Source organism: Thermobia domestica, chromosome 17 (genome assembly GCF_964235325.1).
Source record: "Thermobia domestica chromosome 17, izTheDome1.hap1.1, whole genome shotgun sequence".
NCBI lineage: Eukaryota > Metazoa > Arthropoda > Insecta > Zygentoma > Lepismatidae > Thermobia > Thermobia domestica.
This window is the reverse complement of record NC_137470.1, coordinates 50,718,448-50,735,356: the sequence shown is the minus strand read 5'-3', so window position 1 is coordinate 50,735,356 and position 16,909 is coordinate 50,718,448. Positions and strand designations below refer to the sequence as shown.

At 34.9% G+C, this 16,909-nt stretch overlaps 1 long non-coding RNA gene across 1 annotated transcript in view; it reads right to left on the bottom strand.

Moving 5' to 3' along the window:
• Positions 1-5,790: 5,790 nt before the first annotated feature.
• The window catches only part of LOC145673810 (uncharacterized), a 34,779-nt gene continuing 23,660 nt past the window's right edge, over positions 5,791-16,909 (bottom strand). Inside the window, exons 2-3 of the long non-coding RNA XR_014128820.1 lie at positions 12,330-12,373; positions 5,791-6,028 (exon numbers count right to left, since the gene is read on the bottom strand). This is a non-coding gene — a long non-coding RNA (uncharacterized LOC145673810). The remainder of the gene's footprint in view (positions 6,029-12,329; positions 12,374-16,909) is intronic.

The following is a 16,909-nucleotide window of genomic DNA, read 5'->3' as shown; positions in this document are numbered from 1 at the left end:
TTATTGTCAATAATTTTATGGCAAAGGTCATGTAAAAATTTGATATTCAATAAGCCTAATAAAATTTCATTTTTTGGTAATGAAACACATACTTTTCATAAACGGCTCCTCTGAATTTGTAAAAAAAAGGAAGTAAAAGTAGTTAATATGAAATACAGTTTTAACAATCCGGGACACTATGCTACCTTAGAATTCGTCTCCTCTTTGCAATAACTTTATTTTTTCAACTCAAAAAATAGTTACCAAATAAAATTAAAGGAAAACAGAAGGGCAAGTAAGTAAGATTGAGAGGGACGAAACAGTATAGCACCTGTACTAGTCTGAGGTCGGAACATAGATGTAGCCAATTACGGATCATATCTAGCCATTAAAAAAATCTGCATTTTATTCCATTTCACAGTCTCTCTTCACCTGATGCATAACATTAATTACACGCGAAATTAGAATAAAATTTATGTTCTTTGTTCTAGGGCCATGCACACACCTACGTTATAACAATAATGATAGATGGAGTAAAATAATGACAATTGCAACATTAACTGAAACTTCATTAAATGATGTTACTGGTACTTAAGTAAATAATTATTCTGCGTTTTCAAATGAACAATAATGTCTAGATAGAACAATGCATGAAAAATCCGAAAAGTTCAATAAAATTACTACAAATGTCCTAGAATACAGTATGTATATATTATTATACGTATTAAGTACGATACTTTAGTGCCAAGCAGGAACTACTAAACACAGAATAATAATTGTGTGCAAAACAGAGTAACATCGTTACATGTTAGGTTGTCCTTACATCCTACGCTACAGTATATTTTCTATCTTTTTGTTCTCTTCCTTATATTAATATCTCTAATATCTTGTTCCACAAATCTTGAATAATTAGTTCACTAGTCCAATTCATTAATATCTCTGGCTGGAGCAAACACTGTGTACCTTACACGAAGCTACTTAATTATTTTCTGAACATTCGAACATTTTTGTCGAAAATTGGCTCCATCACTAACCTTTAGCAACTCATGCTTTTTGGAAACTTTCAATGTGTTATCTCCAATCGTCTATGAGATAAAGGTTCTTTGGCTTCCATTCACCAAAACATAGGGCACTTCTCGTAGATATGGAAATGTGAAATTTGCCACAAATGTAGGATTCTGATAAAAGCAAAAGAAAAAATTCGAAAACTGGAAATTTCAGCCTCTAATTTGGGAAATTATGGGCAAGACCAAAATTACATCACAGGATTGAATTGGGTTGATTGAGTTGATTTTGTGTTTAACGTCCCGTTCAGCAGCGAGGCTATATGAGACGTGGACATACTGGAATCCGAACCACATGAGTTCCCGCCGGAAATCGAACCCGGGCCTCCCACGCCAAAGGCGCGTACGTTAACCGCTTAGGATTGAATTGGCACAAATGTAGGGCTTGTGACTTAAGTAAAGGGGAAAAAATGCAAATATTTGAAATTTCTTTCTTCAAGAGGGGTATTAGGGGGAAGGTTAAAATTAAGTCACTAAACGCAAAACACACGTATGATATACTTCGTGTGCGCATAGAGACTTAAAATTTGGCATACACGTAGGATTCATTGCACAAATAAATGAAATAATAAAAAACAAAGAAGGAAGAAAGAAAGAAAAATTAGGGCATTCTCAAATTAAGTCACTGGATTTAGAATCTATAGGGTATTTGATCTTCCCTTGAGAGTTAGCTCAAATTTAAGGTTTGTGATATACGTAAAGTAAACATTCAAAAACTGGAAATTTCTCCCTGCAAGGGGAGAGATAGGGACAATGCCAAAATTAAATGATTGGTCTGAAATCCTATGAGGTATTTATTGTTCACATAGAAACTTGAAATTTGCCACAATTGTAAGGTTTGGGTTACAAATAAATGAAACAATTCAAAAACTAGAAATATTTCCCTTCCAAGGGGGATATTGCGGGACAAGACCAAAACTAATTTATTGGACTCAATACCTATTCAGTGCTTCCAGTATACATATAAACTTGAAAATTGGCACATGTGTATGGTTTGCAGTACAAATAAAGGGGAAAGTTCAGAAACAGAAAAAATCTCCTTTCTAAGGGAAAAAATAGGAGCAGAGAGCACAACTACTTGAATGGACTGAAAACGTATAGGGTGTTTCCTGTATGCAAGGAAATTTGGTATCAATGCATGGCTGCAACATAAGGGAAGATGAAAAGAATAATAATAATAAAAACTGGAAATATATCACTCTGAGGAGAAAATTTGAGGGGCAATGTGGGTAATTTCTGTAGACATGAAAACTTGTAGTTTGCGCAAATGTAGAATTCGTGATACAAGTAAAGGGAAAAGGGAAAAGTTTCCATGTCAAGATCTATAGGTTAATTCTTGTAGACATGGAAACTTTAAATTTGGCATAAATTTAGGATTTGTGGTAGAAGTAAAGAAAAATTCCGTGAATTGGAATTTTTCCCTTCCAAGGAGAAGAATAGACTCAAAGGCAAAATTACATATATTTATGTAATTTAAATAAAAAAAAAAACTTAAGACCATTTGCTGTATACATGTGTATTTGAAGTTCGTCATAAGTGTAGAATTTGTCACGTAGATAAATAAAAATATCTGAAAATTGGAAATTCACCTCTCCAACGAGACAATTAGGGAGCAAGTTCCAAGTTTTATACATAGTTACGCCACTTGATTCAAAACCTATATAGTACTTTCCATAGACATCTAAACTTAAAATTTGACAAAAAAGGAACATAGGTCCATATTGTACAAAAAAGGGAAACAATACGAAAACAGGAAAGGTGGGGGGAATTATGGGGTAGATGAACAATTACATTACGTTACTTGATTGAAAACATTTAGGACACTTCCTATAGACATGGGAACTTAAAATTTGACACAAACCTAAACTTTGTGATACTATGAGAGGGAAAAAAATCTAGAAACAAATACTTTCTATATCTAAGGATGAATATAAACGAGATGCTGAATATTACATGCCATTATTCAAGATACGAGAACAATTCAAATCCTATAGGCATTTCTTGTAAACATGAAAACTTGAAATTTTGTACAAGTGTAGAACTTGTAGGAGAAAAAGGGTAAAGGATCCTACAACTCAAAACTTCCCTACACTGAGGACACGTAGGAGGATAATGACAAAACACATCCATTGTAACATTGTTTAGACGATGGTTGAAATACTAGTACTTCCAGTACACACATACGTTTCAAATTTGGCACAAATTTAGATTTCGTGGTAGAAGAGGATTTTGGTATAGATTTTGTGCGCAGGAGGTAATCCGAAAACTCAAAATTTCTCCCTTCACGGAGAAAACTTACGGTCAAATGTGAAAACTTACATGTTACGTCAATGCTGGAAACGATTCAAAACCTAGAGGAAACTTCTTGCAAACATGGAAACTTAAAGTTATGCAGAAATTAAAATATGAGCTTAAAAATAGTAATAGCTGAAAAAAATAATAAAAAAAATATTTCCGAATTTATCTCCAAGGTAGGGAAAAGAGTTCAACATGCAAATTACATATTAACACTAATTTTACGACGAACAAATGTAAACTTATACTATCATTCCTCTAAACTTTCATATTTGAGTCACTCAGATATGCTAATTCAATCACATACACTAACAGGGACAATTCCTCTAAACAAAGAATTTGAACTTTCACAGAAATGTAAATACTAGGTATAAGTAAAGACAAAATTCTCAACCATTGGTTGGTGGGCAACATGGAAATTTTAAAACTTCCAATTATGAAGAGTAAAATGAGCATATGTACGTTAAAATTACATATTAGGTAACTGAGTTGTTGTCACTGGAAACCAATTGGAACTTAACAAGGAAAATTAAAGCTTCAATATTCGTTGCTATAACTATTTAATATCGAATTGTCCGTCTGCCGCTTCAGATACTAGGTAAATTATTGTAAGTGCCTTTGAATAAGTAGTTATATCCCGCCAAAAATATAAATGTGAAAAATGGAGCCAATTCTCGCACATGTTTTACTTCGTTCCGCCAGGTAAAGAATATAAACTATGCCAAGTTCTAGTGAAATCTGAAAATCGGAAAGTGAAATTTGCAACTTGAGCGATGAGTCTCCGCGCAGCATAGTTGCTAGCCCTCTTCCCTTTGATGAAGGGGTTCCCGTGTTCGGTCGGAAATCGTCTTACTGTTTCTATTACATTCACAACAGGCAAATGCTGGAATGATATCTAGGATACAGGTCCCAGGCCACTTACTTCTTTACCCATTCCTTTCTTTCTTCCCACTGTTTATGATAGCGTGCTCGCCGAGGGACGTCATCCTCCATACGTAACGGGCTTAAGGCTATAGATACTGGCAATGCCCAGAAATATGTATATATGAAGTATGGTACTTTAGTGCTAAGAACAAATTATCAGGCAAAACTCTCTCCACGCAATGCTTTATAGAACTCATTCTCAGCTCTGCAGAAAAGACGAAGGTCACTGCTTGGGGTGGGTATATCCAACATACTAGCTGGTTGTGGTAGCTCAGTTATACCGTGAACTTGCGTAAGGACAGAGTGAACATGGGACCTCCACAGAGCGTCATGAGAGCGTGTATCGCACAAAATGAAGATCTTCAGGCAGAAATTCAGACGAACAGTGGCCAGACATGAGAGGGACTGAGACTACAATTCAGAATGAGTGGAGAATCCATTTCGCAGCACACCCATAAACTTGAGAAACACTGCAAGTTGGGCCGATGGGTCCCACATGATTTAACTCCGGGCCAGATGGCAACACGAGCAGACACGTGTGTTTCTTTGCTGTATTGTCTGAGGAAGAAGCCATTTCTGGACACATTGTTGACATGTGATGAGAAGTTGGTCCGTCATCATTTGTTAACATCCCATGAACCGGTTCCAAAACAGTCGAAACCAGCACTGTACCAGAACAAGGTTCTCCTGTGTATTCGGTGAACTACTCGAGACATCGTGCATCGGGAACTGCCACCAGCTGGTCAGAACATCAATGCAACTGTGTACTGTCAGCAGTTGAGCCATGTAAACAAAAACTCAAAACTCTGGAGTCAGCACTTCTGAATAGAAAAGTGGTCCTTCAGTTACAGGACAACGATAAGCTCCGTGAGACTAGTATGATCCGGGTCACCATTATACTCTCTGGATGGGAAACAATATTGCATCCACCATACTCCCTGGACATCGCGCCGTCTGATTATAATCTGTTCCATTCCTTGGACAATCACTTTAGAGGACGCCATTCCCTATTCAAATCCCTAGTAGAGGTTCAAAATGCATTTGATATATATATTTTTTTCACGGACCACCATGTTCTACCGCTATGGTACCTATGGCCTTCCACAACATTGGCAGAAGATCGTTGATGCTGATAAAGATTATTTTTTATCTTCCAGGCACGTCTTAGATGTCATATCAATGTTCGAAGGTGTGGGTGAAAAAGGGACAGAACTTACTCAGTTACCTTTATATAATCACTGTCGTTAAGTAAAAATTACTTGATATTAAGTTCAAGCTCGAAATGCTGTATTCCAGGACCCACCATATAATGGACACATATTCTACAAATTACGTAACACAATACCTTCAAATAAATATTACTTACGTTATCAACCACGAAATTCAATAGTTTAAAATACCCTTCTTCTTTTATTATTACTTTTGAGTAGGTTTAAAAATAAAACTATAAACTTCATCAGATCTCTGTTATATTTTGGAACACAACTTATAAATTCGAAGTCCAATTTTACATAAGGAAGATCTGGTTACAGCCATAGTTGTGATACATTAACATATCACTTGATGTTTATTTGTGAGTTATATCCTTTTTAATGTCTTTTCCGTATTTTTCTGCGACTTCCACACCATTATTTAATCCTCTGGAAACTTTCATTTTGAGCAGATTCACATCCATCATCAGCTCACGCGTCTCAAATTGCAATCTTGCTATCCTTTCATTCAAATCATTAGAGGTCTCTTCCAAATGACGGCGAGTATTTGCAGAGCTAGAAAGAAGTAAATAAATTTATTTGTAGTAAAATATATAAGTAAATTTACCAAACATGGCATTCATGTTAAAACAAAATAATTAGAATAATTATAGTCCAGAATCCGATATATGTAATGCTTTATCTTAATGCAAGGCATATCTTATGAGACGACATTCAGGGCTCTAAACGCGTTTATCTATCGTTCCAACGCGTTTATTTAAATGCATTCAGGGGAAAGACTAATAAAAATGATATAAAAGTTAAGGATTTTTCTTTTCCCCGTTTTTCTTATGTGAAAAGAGATAATGAAAAATAACTTACCATAATAATAGATAATGTTATTCTAAACTCAAAAATATAAATTGGAAGACTATTAATTGTTGCCATTCATAAGAATTACAGTTTGGCCAGAATATGAATTATCCAAAAATCTAGGTTCAGTCAACTAGAAAAATGAACTCAACAGTAATTGATCACTTTTCATGTTGTCTTGGCTCGTTGTTAACTACATTTTAAATAATATTAGTATCTATTTTCCCAATAAACAGTATAAAATAAATAGTGTTGTAATAAACAGTGCGGTAATATAAGTGTGCTCTATCATGCAAAAATAAATTTCGCTTGAACAAAACTTTTCTAGTATTTGCTTTTTCAAACCGATATTTACTTTCCGGACATGTCTCGTCTCATATATATATATGAGCTTTCTGAGGCAAGCAAAGCGAAACGTTAGGCATGCAGAACAGGCGAATAAGAAAGTGAAAGGACATTATTCTCATAGTCTATGTTTCTACACATATATTATTAAATTGTCTTGCATTGTTCAATTTGTCTACATGTTTGTGTTAAGTTCCTTTTTCTAGTATAAATAATTCTGTGAGCTCTTGAATTGTAATCAAATAATAAAGGTAGAATTAATGTAAAAAAGAAAACATACCATATATATATATATATATATATATATATATATATATATTGTACCCCAGAGCATATATTCTCAATATTTATTTTATTCAATTTTCTATTTTATTAATCATCTCTATGTTTGCTTGAAAATTAAACATTATCCATTAGGTCATTGTAGCAGTATGACGTAAAGAAATGTTAAGTAATAAAAACATTACACAAGTTACGAGTTTTGCGTTAAGATTGATGTAATGATTATATAACTCTGGTATTCAGGAAGATACGAAGCGGCGTATTATTGTAACTTTTGTAAAGGAGAAAAATAATACGAAATAGTTACTAACCGGAAAGAATTAAGGAAATTAATGTAATAAAACTTTGTAAGTAATTTGTTAACACCAACACAATTTCGGGTACATCAAAACTGCTAGTATCGCCGATGCAGACATTCTGGAAATTCTCGTCGCTGATCAACTATGAGGAAACTGACAAGTTTCCTGGAGCAGAGAACAACAAACCTTTGACGTAGGGATGATGAGGCTAAATCCCAGAAGGGGGAAGCAGAACAAAACCAGGGAGTTGGCGGTCTTGAGAGGGAGATAGTGGGAAAAACGGTGCGAAAGCCAAGGGTAAGTGTCCGAAAGAGGAAAGTAAAACGAAGCATCAAAAGTGATAAATAAAAGTTCTTCAAGGAGTTTTACGAGCCGGCGGAGTCGTGACTAGCTACGTATACTCCAAGAGTCTTGAGATACTTGAGGTTTGCAAATGATTGCATAGAAGGTATCTGTAGAAGAAATATCATTGTTCTCCGGCGAGGACGGCGTCTATTGCCAACTTCTTCAGGAGGTCACCACTGCAGGCCCAGATCATGATTCAGACGTTGGAGGACAACCAGGATCCATCAGGTATGTGTTCCTTCTCTGGCTTAGTTATCATTGGTATAATGTCCAGTAATGTCGTTATCGAGATCTGGCAGGATTGACTCATCCGCAACTAGACACACACTCTACACTTTAAAATACAGTTGCTGATACGAAATATAGGAGCAGAACTATTATTAATTCTGACTTGTCATTTCGAGTCCTTTACCTCTCGCTTATGACTTGTTTAAGTTTTTCTGGTTTCCCGTTCATCCTGGAAGGTGAACGGAAGGGGACTATCCCGTGTTGTCTCTCTAGAGCATTCCCGGAACTCAGACACTAACGCGGAGTAAGTCCATTTGGTTGAGATGCTGGAAGGCTTACGCCTTGGTAACGATCTCATGTAGCCATATAACCCGCACCATCCACCCTTTTGACGATTTGGTTATGTTGGGATTGAAGATGAGGTTGAGATTAATGAATGCTTAATCCACCCATCCCTCCCACGCCAAATATAAATATTGTTTTATACACCTTAAAATAAATGCATGTGGAGGTTATACATACACGTGCTCAGAAAGCAGTTAGGGGTGTTCAAATCGGTATTGATAGTTCGTTTAATATCGGCACTCCAATCAATAAACAATCAAAGACAACGAAACAAGACGAGGAAGCTCAATCTTCAAGTCCTAAAATTGATTTTCAGTTAGAGCCAGTAAATAATGTTCCATCAAGTCCTGTTGTTCAGTCATTCTCAAAGGAGTTTGAGTCAATTGTACGAGATGATGGAAATTTGACAGACCAAGGAAAGGTAGGTGAGAGTAAGTCAGGAAGTACAGGCGCACGTAGTAGTAGTGAAATAAGGTTCGAGTCAAGTTCAGGAAATAAAGATCATTATATTTAAAGCATTCAATAACTATAAGTACCTTTATAGTAATTAGATGCAAAAAACATTTTAATCCATGTGTACTATTAGTTCGTTGTAATGAACATGTATATTTTCCATTTCCTACTTAAAGTATGCTATAACTGTAATGAAATTCTGTATTAGTAGTCTCTGGCATATAATGTTAGTGTTGAAGCGTTGCGCAACGACGATAGTATTTCAAGAAAAAAAAATATTAGCAGTAGTAGTAAAGAACAGGACAAAAACTTTGCTGCTTTTTTGTATATATAGTTTCGTGTGTATATACTTTAAGTAACGTGTTTTTACTTCTATAACCGTCAAATCTGTTAATCCGTTTTAAAAAGCGCAAAACAATCCGTCACAGATTGTCTTATTTATATTGCCTTGGAGCGAGAATAACACGAACAGATTTCTGCAGCGCGGCTATTGGAGCTAATGTTAAGTCTCCTTTCCCCTATCTCAGAAGTGAAAGGCTCTGGTCGTTGCAGTGCTTCTGCAACGCGCAGCGGTTTCCAATGAAAGAGAATGTTTTGTTCGCGCTTTTAAGCTTTCTGGATTTTATTTTACAACCAATTATCAAATAGAATTTATTTTTATGCATTTATATTTTTAAATTACGGAGCTTTGATGAAGCAAACCAATATGATGACAATTTAGAAAAGGGAATGAAAATGACAAAAGAAAGATGATGTGTAGTAGAGCAGAAAACAAGTGAAAGTAAACACGCATTTACAAGTTAATTCTTAGCTTATATTCATATGAAGGCTTCTTGTACAGCAATTTGTGAACCAAGTATTAATAAGTTAATTGTATAGGATCCCCTTCCTCTGTGGATAGTGTTTTAGTATATACGCTTTTTAAATAACACAAACGTATCATACTTTTGATAACTTTTCACATAAAAGTGTATGATGCGAAATACCACATTGAATTTGTGATTAAATAACAATGCTCAAAGTTACACAATTAGGATGCTTCACCGGACCAGGACCTTCGAAAACTTTCGAAACTCGACTAAAATTTGTAGACTTTCTTAACGACCTGCATCTGCTTAACAGAGAAATGGTTGGCGTAGGCTAAATATTATATTTCACGCCTCATCATATACTCTTTCTTTTCTGATAAAAACAATCGCACTATCATTTTTTTCTAAAAATATAGGTAACAGTAATTAAGAATTACTTATCGTTTCGTGTGCAGAATAAGACAGGTTTGACATTACTTAGACGTATTGGACCCTCACAGCAAACATTTCTGGGTGTAGAACTGGCAATGCTGTTTGTTTTAACGTTCTTTTATTTGGGCTTCTGTTACATTCTGATCCTACATCTGGCGTGTTTCAAAGATTGCTTTCCAGAACGTATAGCATTGAAAAGCATTGATTCGTCCCATGTGGAAGTATATTATGTTAATTGTGCATTGCTTACAACCAAGACGGATGATTTGGAATGCAGTTTTTCTTTTACGCATTTATGTGTGGTGGTGAATATATGACATTCACGATTCGTATACCCCTTTTGAATGAGTTGTTTTGGCTTTTGTACAACCTTTTTTTAAATCAACGCTTTTGGTTTTTATTTATTAGATTTACTTGCATTGGGTGTGCTCTAATTCTGTAAATACCCTACAAATTCAGAATGAATTCTATGCCATGATTACTGTAAATAACTTACAAAAAGATCAATTTGCTCAGCTTTCCACTGAAGAAAAACTTGCAATTAAAGGTTACACAAAACAAGCACTGGGAAATTCAGGAGAGTGTTTGAAGAAAATCCAGTTTAAATTTACAGGACATCTTATGGCAGCAATGCTGTTTGCACTAGATATATTTCCACAATTTATTTTAAATTTTTCTAGATAAATTGTGTTCAATTGTTTCGTTTATGACACTTGTCTCTGTATCTCAGAAGCCGCTAAACTTACGGAGCTGAAATTCTTTATTGAAAATTAACAGAACTTATTCTATCATTTTTTTGACATTCTTCCTTATGGGGAGGGGTTCACTTTCTACATATGGTAAATAGATAGTGGGTTAGTTTGTAAAAGTAAAAGAAAAGGATCGATATTAATTGAGAAACAAATTGAAAAAAAATACAGCCCAAGCGGGAGCTCGTGTGGTTCGGATTCACGTTAAACCGCAGTTCCACGTCTCATATAGCCTTGATGCTGAAAAGGAGGTTAAACTCAAAATCAACTCAACTCAACAAGAAATACAGTGCTTCGCATCAACAAATTATATAAACATTATTTTTCCATTCAGAAAAAATAATAATTGTCACGAAGGGATTTGATCTCAGGTAGCTGCAATGAGAGTTTCCTGCTTTCACCTGTTTTTTAAAAAACAAATCGCCCCAACCGTAGTATTGTTCGCCACTGCCACCTCATGTTATTTGGACGTATTCCAAACACTACAGGCACACCAACACATAAATACTGAGGACAGTTAAAATTATGACCTTGTTCTTCAGAGGAATTCGAACCTCTATTTTATTGCGCCTCATGATCAGAAGCTGAACGCCCGAGATGTCTCGGCTAGTGCCATCGGCTCAATTTGTCACAAATTTCTCATATGAATATAAGAAAATAAACTAGTAGTTATGGAACATAAACATAGAACTCTCTATTTTTACACATGTTGATAGAATTGAAAGGACGTGAAAATAATTTATGTTGCATTTTCTTCTTTGGAAACTAGAAGTTGTGGTAAAGACGAAATGTAATGTAAATCGGGACCATCCCTGCAACCGAAGACGTAGCCTCATCTTGAAGAACGGTTCGTGATACTTTACTCAGTGAGGAACGTCTATATAACTTGTTTTTGAGCTAAACAAGGAAATTTCGAGTAAGCCATTAAGACACTTACTCAATTATTAGTATGTTCTTTATAATTTTCCATGAAACAAATTTATCTAGGTATTAGTTTGAGTGAAAGGTTAAGTGGGCCGGTAGGTTACTACTTATTACATTGAACTTCTATTCGGTAGACCCGGGTTCGAATCCCGGCCAGACTGAAACTTTTCCAAGTGTTTCTGTTTCAATTTCAATTTCAATGCATACTCATTGTGACAAGCAAGATCTTCTCTTCCCTAGAAAGAAAGAATATGTTGGAATAAGGAGAATTGGAGAAGGTCTCTCAATGGAGGCAATCATTTAAAAAGTTATTTCCAGCAGTTGTTCTAGATTTGATATTTTTGTCTACTTTCAAGCATTTTCTGATTCATGTGTGATCAGTGTTTGTATTTCTTTGATTACACAGTAAATAATGAAATAATATATTACATACACAGCAATATTGAGATTAACATATGATGTTCATTGGACAACAAGCTCTGAACCAGAGAGATTCATCTCAGAATCGAGAAATCTTTCGTGCGTCATCTACTAACAATTTTACTTGCATAAAGACTTGTCACAGTGCTACAAACTGCTGTCAGAGCAGAGAAAAGTTACGTGTAAGTTGGGTTGCATCTGTCTAGGCTTTCTCACAACTGCAAATGACCTGGACCAAGTAATGGAATTATAACAGTCAGGGTTTCAAGTATTTATATAAGTGGCTGTATATATATATATATATATATATATATATATATATATATATATATATATATATATAATGATTGTAGAGAATTTTTTGAGTATTTACCGTTGTTCATTGTTGCTCGTCTTCTTATTGTCAGCCATATTCACCTGTAACAACAAAAAAAACATATTGTAAGTAGGAATATTAGCTATAGACATAGAGAAGTTTCAGAAACTTTGAACAAATTCAACGACACCTAAATTTAATACGGATTTCAATAAAAAAATATATAACAGTGTGCTGCGTTTAATATTGCTTAACATATGCTAACACAATTGTCTATCTGACTTCTAACTAATTTGTTACTTTAGACTAACGAGTCTTTGAATTTTCTTCTAAGTTGTAGTTAAGTAATCAGTATGCTATTTAACATATTCAGATTTAAAATTTTCATTTTTATTTTAAATAGATAAAGTTCGGCCGTGAGCAGTTTCAAGATTATTTTAGATATGTTTCAGTTGAATACAGATGAGCTATTCCACAGAAAAGTACGATTCAAATTGCATTTGAAACCTGCAGTAAGGCCGCAAGTTACACAATATAAGTTTTAATGTAATACAAATACGTTGCATTATCGCTGTGGAATATACTTAACTATTTCTGTTAGACTTGAATTTGATTTCTGGAGATCTCTTAGTCATTTTCATGAAGTTCTCAATGTATACACATCCCGTATATGGTTCACATGAACCATGATATTCTTAGAGTTGTATTGTTTCTTAGCATTTAAGTATGTGGCTGGATTTGCTATGGTTCTTTATGCTTTAGCGTAGTTGTCAAATTTGAAATTTAAGCTTCAGAGCTTATGGTTTAAGGTTCATATTTGGGTTGGTGAAAATGTAATTCAAAGTTCATATTTTTGCAACTCAGAAATAGAGCTCAAAGTTTATATTTATTACAATCAACAATGGAGCTCTAAGTTCCTGTTGTGTACCCCAAAATTGAGTTCGGATGATAAAATGCAGGTCCATAAAAATCCCTCGAAACAGAGTATTGGGCACCACCTAATATTCAATAGAATGTTGATAGTACTGAAATCAAACAACCAATGATCCAAATTGTCTTTGATTTGTTCATTCATTTACAATCAGAGGTGGATTTAGCCCGCCACCTACGGAACCTATCCCCCCAGTTTCTTGAGTAACAAAATTAATTTAAGATATTATTTATATATTTTTGAAAGTATACAATAAACTCATTTTTACCTATCATAGTCTGGATTCACGCTGCCCCAGTTTTTACCTTCTAGGTACGCCACTGTTTACAATTCATTATAAGCACTCTGTGGGTACAAAAGTATCTGTACCACCGATTGCAAGACAAAAAGGAACTATCTGCTAGTATATATTTCTTACAAACGTGTACAATACAGAAATAATTTATTCCAGCAAATAAAAAACTGTTATTGTATTGACAACGACTGATATACTTTTTTCCCTCCACAAGATTCGTTTTCTATTTTGATTTTCCGGAAAACTACGCATGATAATTTACCCACCTACGGGTTATTCGGTTCAACTAGAAGTGCTCCATCGATTGAAATATGTCTTAACTTTAAGAAATATTCAGTTAAGCAGAAATTAACATTTAATCATAGGGTTCATGTTTTCCCACTTTTCTTCATAATTTCTCTCTGGATAGCAAACCAGGAGTCTAATAAACATATGTGAAAGTGAACAAAGTTGACACCACGTAGTATACAGTTTCTTTAGGACTTTACAATCATTGTCATTGCTTGAAGTTGGAATATACTAGAAATGGAATGCGGAAAGTAAAATCGGAAACATTCCGGAATTCGGAAAAATACGGATTTTGAAAAGAAAATCATGATATCGGAAAAATTCCGATGTCGGAATTATCCCGGAAATCAGAAAGAATCCAGAATTAAAAAAAAAAAACATTTCGGAAAAAAAATAGAATTTTCTAAATTACGGATTTTTTCTTAATTTTTTTTTCGAATTCCAGAAAGTGAAATATCCAATTCTGCAAAATGAATCTTCTGGATTATGGAGAATTTTAGCGAATCCTTGAATGTACTAATAATGAAAATATGAATTTATATGCCCCCTCGCACGATTTACTGAAAAAAAAATGATTGCAAGATACGTAATTGAGAGTTGTGTGAATTTGACCTAGTATCGTTTAGTCAAACTTGACTTGAGTCAAACTTTAGAATTTATTTTCTAACTTTTCGTAGGCTGTCAGTACATTTAGCAGCAGAACAGTAATAGATTTTTAATTTTAACAGAAATTTGGAAAATTTTAGTAGTAGTAGTAGTAGTAGTTTCAAATTAGGGAGAAATTCCGATAGAAAATCCTAGTCCCCTAGGCTCAGGGTTAACGACAGGTAGGCAGCTGGTTGTAAAACAATTGCCAAATCAAATATTGGTCGAGAAAGAAATGCGAATGGGGTAAACAGAAGGACGTACTGCACAAGCAACGAGCGAACCGATCACGTTAAGCCGGTGAGAAATGAGAAAAACCTATCCATTAACAATGGATGGAAGGGGCTAAGGAAGCGATTTCAGAAACAGAAGAAGATCAGAATAGCATCATGAAACGTCATGAACTTGACATGTAGAATCTAGGAGTTATCAAAAACACCAGCAAGAACAAGAGAAAGCATAGCATTCATCCAGGAGACTAAACGAAATGGTTTAAGGTCAAAAGAAATAGGAAATGAATACAGAATTCTATGCATCGGAAAAAAAATAGAAATAAAGGCCTTAGTATTGTTTTCGATAACAATATAAAGAGCAAATTGGTGCACATAAAGAGAGTGCAACAGAATTATGATAATTAAGCTTGTGGTAGGAAAAGAAAGAGCAATCTTTAATATAGTCTGCACCTATGCCCGACAAGTTGGGCTTGTTGAGGAGGCAAAACAAGAATTTTGGATCGGGCTGGAGCATTGTTCGTTACATGAGAAGCTTTTCTTAGCAGAAGATGAAAATGGGCATGTAGGATGATCAAGATCAGAATATCAAAGAATACAGGAGGTTGAAGATTGGAAGATGGAAAAGATGAAGGTAATAACATATTCAACTGACATAAGCATGCAATCCTGCTATTTTGAATACCATTTATATGAAGCAAGCAGGATGCCTTATTGTCTGGGAGGAGTCCCTTATGTACCAATTGTAGATTATTTAAATATGCATTTCTAACAGCCTAGGTGTAATTTCCTGTGCACGCTTATAGACCGTGAAGTCCACGGTTTCTCATGTTCGAAATAATGCGTATTGGAATTTTTCCCCACAGTCTTGGACAGTCCTAGCTCTGAAACTGCAAGTATGTACCTCATAGCGTAGTCCATGCAAACTAGTTTTCTTATTTTGCAGTAAGGATGTACCTCAAAAGTTTGTCGGTGTAGTTCATCAATACAGTGTATATAACCCAATTTTGCCCCTGTGATATGTGTTGCATTGGAATCAAAATGATTAAATCCTAGCTAGGCCCAAGTGCAGTAAAACCTGTCAAATTGGCCACCTGCTCATCTTGGTCTGGTTCGTCTTGAACCTGCATTTTCCCATAAGACATTCGTTACTTATTACTCTGTAAGTTGGCCACCTATCTGTCTTGGAAGTTGGCCATATATGTGTGTTGGAAGTTGGCCTCTTCGAAGCAATGTTTGCCCCATGATGATAAGTTCACCTGCCCATCTTGGTCATGCAAAATATCCTTTTATTATTTTTCTTAACTCATTCGCATTACCATAAGAGAGAGAGACGTTCTGCATTTGTGACTGAGACAAAGAAGTATGAACTCCCACGATTTGTTCTTGGAGATCAATTGGCCAGAACACTACTCTGATAAAGAGGTGGTGAATGAAAACGCGCGTAAAAAAGCAAGTACAATAATTCAGGAAACGGTTGTACGTATTTGCTTTCTCTGTCTGTTTTGGTAAAACCATTAACTATATCGGCTCCTTTCATCAATGAGGACGGCTTGTCGAAAGGTAGCGGAGGTTTTGAGATGTGAATTCTCTTAACATTTTCTCAAAACATCTTTTGTTCTGAGGGAAACACTTGTAGCTCATTCACAAGCCAACAAAAAATATAATGTGTACATGTACCAAAAGAACCGTATTTTGGAATATAAAAGAACAGTATCAACTGAAAAATGTCATATAAACTACATATAAATTGTTCTATTTATAATTTTCCTTTTCTTGTTTTCAATTTGAATAACTCAGTGTGCTACAAGATCAATTCCAATAAACTGCGTACATATGCTTTTATTTTATCATTGTTTGTGCTATTGTGTTTTCAATCTGGACAATTCAGTATACCAGACTAGCTTTCAGGAAGAGAAAGGTATGTACAACCCTAAACAATATTAAGTATAGGTTAGAGATAAAGAAAATTATAAATCCAACCTACACTTAATATTGTTTCTGGCTGTGCATATATTTAGCATAATGTAGTATTTTTTTCCAGTGCTGTATATTGTAATGATTACTGTATATGATGCATTCCAAATGAAATCAGTCAATTTTGAAAAAAAAAATTGTAATTTCACCATCTTCGAATTTGCTCGTGTTTTGGTATGTTATGAGGTATCAAGAGAGGTGTTGAAACACAAAGTAGCAGATGCTTATGGTTCACCGTTTCAAGGATAGAGGGCACTGAACGCGTGAGAAA